This window comes from Brachyistius frenatus, unplaced genomic scaffold (assembly GCF_029030835.1).
Source record: "Brachyistius frenatus isolate BFR_SWC_R1_liver_20210118 unplaced genomic scaffold, ASM2903083v1 Contig_47, whole genome shotgun sequence".
NCBI lineage: Eukaryota > Metazoa > Chordata > Actinopteri > Embiotocidae > Brachyistius > Brachyistius frenatus.
Window position 1 is genome coordinate 1,877,010 of NW_027210646.1, and position 6,000 is coordinate 1,883,009.

The window sequence follows — 6,000 nt, forward strand, 5'->3', positions numbered from 1 at the left end:
TTATTTGCATCAGACATACCGCCTGTCAACAATTATAAGTGATCAAAGTATTTTGTCTGATTTCCTCAGCATGATCTTCGTTGTCAGAGACACTGAAGGTAGCGGGGTCTGTAACAGATGCTACCCACTGATCTTAGAAAACATGGCGGAGGGGCCAGATGTTTGGATGACCTCACAACCTTGGGACCAGCTGATGTGGCAGTGATGGAGATGGGTACTGGCAGAAGAAACTGATCTAGTGGCATCCGAGGTTCTCATTTTTCCCGCTTTTTCTGTGTTGGTCTTTACCCCCGAAACTGGGCAATCCTGGAAGGCAGAGAAAGATGGAGGACGGAGGAAGAGAAATATGTAAACACAGAGTGGGACAGAGAGAGGACTGGTCAGTGGTGCTGACGGTTGTCACAGATGTTGAGTTCAGCACAAAACTCTGCCAGAAGCCATCATGTCAAAGCTAAGTTAGCTGAATGAACAAGAACAACTCCAGGCCCTGCCACTTTAAATCTCACTCAAAATTCAACAGCTGTTTCTTGAACGAATGCAGATGTAAAATAATGATAATAATGCCTACTTACAGCTCCTGCTTAGAAGTAAACAATCCTTCTTGACCACACCCTGTACACATGGTGTCTCATTAGCTTGCCATTGCTGTAGCTCTTTTGGTGGGTTTAATCTTATGGGCAGGAGCAGTTTTTAGCAGAGGGAAAAAAACAGTAGGTTAAAAAGAGTTGTCATGCTCTGATATTATTGTTAAAATGCAAATTGGGACCATTGCTTTTTTTTTTTTTAAATCTCAAGTAATTATATCTTTTTCTTTTAGTTGTCAAAGCTGTAACAGAACCAACCGTTGAGTTTGTATAGTTGTCAGAAACCCGTGAAGCATCTTTGTAATTTGCCTGTCCAGAGTTGCAGTTGCTTCAACATCATTTCTCCTCAAATCAACGCTTGCGCTTGTCGATTCTGGCATCAAAAATTCTTAACATTTTGACTGGGTGCATCTTGGCTCCAAGCATCTTCACTCAGCTCAGAGAATGTCTTTGTGCCAAGGCCGCAGCCTGTGGCGGTTTTACTAGTGACAGATGAGCATGTCAACATGTTTGTGTGTGTGTGTGTGTGTGTGTGTGTGTGTGTGTGTGTGTGTGTGTGTGTGTGTGTGTGTGTGTGTGTGTGTGTGTGTGTGTGTGTGTGTGTGTGTGTGTGTGTGCGTGCGTGCGTTTGTGTGTACGTGTGCTTGTGTTAGTGTGGTGAAACAATAGGTCTGGTAAGCTGTGTGAACTGTGCTAATGTGGACCAAACTGCCAGGCTATCCAGTAACCAATCTACTGACATACTGGTCTTATATTTTAAATATATATATAACTCATAACCTTTAAATAAAAGAGAATAGACGCATGTATATGGACACACACAAACAGAAGTGTGACTTGTGAAACACTGCCTTTTATAAATATGACTTATCTCATACTGACGGACTGATAATACTAACTTGTAATTTATTGCTGAAAAAAGACTGCAACCACATGTATCCCAGGACACGTTCATGTTCAAGCCATCATGTCCTCATTTGTCTTAAGAAGAATTACCCTCACCTACAACAGCATAAGAAGAAGAAATAATGATGACAAAAAGAGAACGGCGACATGTGGATCTAAATCTGTCCGTCCTGTCTCCGGGCCTGTTGGCAAAGGGCAGCTCAGCTGTAGCAGGCAGATTGTGTGAACAGCAGACTATGAACATCTCTCCACAGGCCATACCAAGGTGTCTAATCCAGGAAACACTGTGAACACACACCCTGTGGGCTCCCACAGTGCACCGCATAGCCTAAATCCCAGTATACCACTGCAACAAATCTTCCATCTCAACTAACTAGTTTGTTGTCTGTTGTAGAGTTTGAAAATCTTAAACTGTCTGAAGACATAAACAATATGCTAATAAATTAGGATTATCCCATTTATTTGGCATACAAATCAGTTCGTTTCAAGACTTTTTGAAGGATGAGACCAAAAGACTTTTTAAAATAGTTTGTTTTGCAGTAAGATAGGGGAAAGAAAGCATTAATAAAGTGTATCTGTACATAAGCATCCAAATGTATAGGAATGATACACTATCTAATAAATTTGCATGCACTACCTTTACACTAATGAGAATTTTCTTTATGGGCTACCAATACCCAAAGAAAAGATATATGAAAGATGTAATCAACCTTTGCTCTACTCCATAAATTAATAATAATAATAATAATAATTAGTAGTATGATGATTGTTGCGTGGAGATGTATTAAAAAAAAAATTCCCACTGTGATAAATTTATCGATAATTCGTTTACACATTTCGGCACTTTACCTGAAGAAATATTGCCAGCACGTCTAGGAGTGCGTCTGCTGTCCAGCACCTGTCATAACAACTGAGTGTCACCCGCATCACAGGGTGTTGCGAAATGACAGCTCCCAATGTCTGCAAAGATGAAGCCTCGGGACGGGAAAAAAACAGGACAGATCTAAATTTCATACTCCCAAGTATATCAAAGTGACTCCTGTCAGCATTGCATCAAAGCAGAGAAACAGGAACTGTTCATTTTTACAGCTGAGAGTGGGACTGTGGTGGGGGTTTCTGGAGAAACGGGCTGGGAAGGTGAGCGCCGTAAATTATGCCGGGTGACTTACAGGAACAATGAAAAGCACCTTGTCAGACCATCGCCCATTTGGATTTATGACAGCAGAGTAAAAATGAGGGTGAAGCTGAAGGGACACTTTTGAGACAAAGAGTCGGAGCGATTTTCAGAGATCGAGTTTCTTTATGTCAAAGGGCTACGACGTCCACGTTGACCCTCATCTGACACTGTGAGTCTGCAAGGTGAAACACTGTAGTAACAACTGTGATTTCAACTTGCATGCAAATTATACACGAGTTTGAATTCTTATAAATAGATTAAGTAGAATGATGGTCATATTTGTGGAGGAGAAAACAAGTGCAGCAAGAGAAAAACACGATCAGAGCAAAACACAAAGCAACATTGACAGTTACCATGGGGCAAGCCTTTTTACCTAGCAGTCTGGGTAAACAAGCGAGTGTCTTTGCTTGTGTAGGCCTACAGTGCTACAAGATACAGAGATACAACTTCTGCGGAGATGACAAATATTCGAGACTTAAGGCTAAAAGAAAACCAAGGCAACCAAACTCTGTTTTTGTCCCAAGGCCAATGCCTGAACTGCACTGTGGGCCACTTCTGATTTCCGCACTAGCTGGTGTAACGCAACCAGCCATGCATTAGCATTGGCCCTCCAGTTAGAGCAGGCTCTTAGGATCCTGTCACCAGAACTTATCATACACTCTCTCACACACAGCCAGACGCTCACATGCAAACGCAGAAAAGCAGCTTGTTTTGCTTTATAGTACACAGAGGTTTCTTGGTATTCTCTGTAAGGTGCACTAATATGCTTATGTATCTTGTCATTTGAGCCTGATCAGAGAACAGAAATCTCTCCAGTACCTTAACTGGTCTCACACACACACACACACACACACACAGTAGCCGTTTCCCACCGGCAGCAGAGACAAACCACGACACAACATACGAGACTGAATCTCGCATGAAGCTGAAGCTGGCCTCATCTCCCTCACCACTTAGAGAGGGGCCCAAGCTAGCATACAAAGTTCAACAACTGTGAAGAAGGAACTATTAAAGAGGACACACAAAGCAGTGACCTTGACTGACAAGTGCTCTTCATTCTGGCCATAAACAGCAGTGGGGCCTGATAAGTGTTCATCGGTGCGGGGAGTAATGACCTATCCGTCAGCAGTGGTTGGGCTGTGTGAGGTAGTATAAATGGAACATACATAATGTACAGCAATAATACCAGCACGCTCACAGCCTAATGTATTATCATTATTCTTGGGGACCAGGCTTCTTCTTTTTTTCTCCCCCCTCCTCTAACCCTGTACAGTGTGCCTCAACAAGGCGGGTAAATGCCTTCCGGCCACGATAATTTCATTCTAATCTTTGTTCCATATTATAATTTTCATGGTCAGAAATACACCAGGAAGCACCGGCACATTTCTATCAAGGGCTAAACAGAACAGAGGCCATAACTGGGGGTTTTATGTGACTGTATAACGCCCGTTCTCACTGCACCAGTCAATTTATGATAAGAAAGGAGAACGCTGTAAATTTATGTGTGATGGCCCATCTCAAACAACATCATTATGTTCTGAACCGGCCTCTGATAGAGCAGATGAACCTGCTTTAAAAGGATATCAGAAATGTCACTGTTCCAAACATGATAATAGAAAATCAAATGCGACTACAAAATTGAATGAAGTTTGTGGAAAAAATGACACCCATAATCTACAGTATGTAAAAAGCTTCTACCTAAATCCAAGTATTCAAATTAAGGGTAAGAACGGAACACAGAACTTATATTAACACCCTGTAATACATCTTGTATGAATCACTGACTGGTAGCTAATCATGTTTGAATGTAATTATTTACAAAAAGTGGGGGTGAGGAGTTTCAACACGGATAGTCTCCACACGACAGAATTTGAGTCACTTCTGTCTGAGGAAAAAATAGCCGGTAGGTTGATCTGCACATCTGCCGTTACTTCAAGCTTAATAAGAATAGCTGTTTCTCGAAAGAACTAAAAAGCAGCACTGGGTTGTGAGGTCACGCACGAAAAAATAGCTGTGAACAACTAAAAACATTTTTATGAGTCACAAACATCCAGAAATGACTGCGAGTAATCTCAGCTAATAATCAGAATTAGATCCATCTGGTCCGTTAAAGTTGGAATGTCTTGAAGAGACATATTATTGAATTATTTTCCGCCGTTCAAATGATGCAAGCCAACAGGAAGTCAGCAGGATCGGTTGCGTAGCACATCTGATATTCATTCTCTACGTGCCCAAAAGTGCTGAAGCTTTAAAGAGCTTGAACAGTTTTCACTGTCAACACTTTGTGAGCAACTTTCATAGCTTCATATTTACCAAACAGACATTAGAGGGAATACTGGGCACTCAAAAATGAGTTAGTGGACCGTCAGGGGAGTGGATATAGAATTTTATATTGACAGTGACACAGAAACTGTGTCTAAGATGGATCAGGATGTCTTGACAATACCCGGTCTGATTGTTTTAATCAGATCTACATTGGTTCTTATCCAGCGGATCAGAGCGGTTCAGAACCTTTACCCGCAGCTAAAAAGCACAAAACTGCTGGCCGACAAAAGTGTTGGCACACAGGTTTGAAAACCTATTTTTCAATACCAGTGTGTTTTCTTGTTTCTTTGAGGCTGGATTTAAAAAACAAGACACCGAAACACCTCAACTCCCCCCATATCTTACAAGTTACAAATAAAAAATATCATGTCCCAAAATACACCTCGTGACGACTCATCCAGCCTCGTCTGTAGTTGTGCTGATAGTAATCATGTACAGTAACTCCATTAATTAACAGGCTTTTCAAAGGCCTCCCACACACATACTGCATCAAAGTCACAGCCAGTGTCCTTATCCAAAACTAATCTGTGCTCAATAAAAACAAAAATATGCAGCACTACTATGTGACACAACACTCCCCAAGTGCTGCATATTATAGGAACGTGTGGAGGGAGATATTTAAATAGAATAGATCAGTCTTACAAAACTAATAGTTTGCATTTCATGGAACATGTTTACTTTACTAGTCATTAACACTTCAATTAAAGGGCTCACTAACAACAGAGTAGTAATGAGTAAAGATGGTCAAAATATAAATATTCTGGTCAGATGTAAGCGTTTTAAATATTGCGTGCAACCCAGTCTCATCTCTTCCAGGTATCCCTACCGAGCAGAGGAAAAATGAAGGATGCCTCCAAAGCTTGGAGACAGTAATCTCCCCTGTGGAGGTCAAATCTAACATGGCAGGTTAGTGTCTGTGGAGATTGACAGCCTGGAGAAATACTGCTGCCAGGCACCCACAATGCACAGTGACAGTGAACACCTCCCAGGAAAAAGGCTGGTTACCAA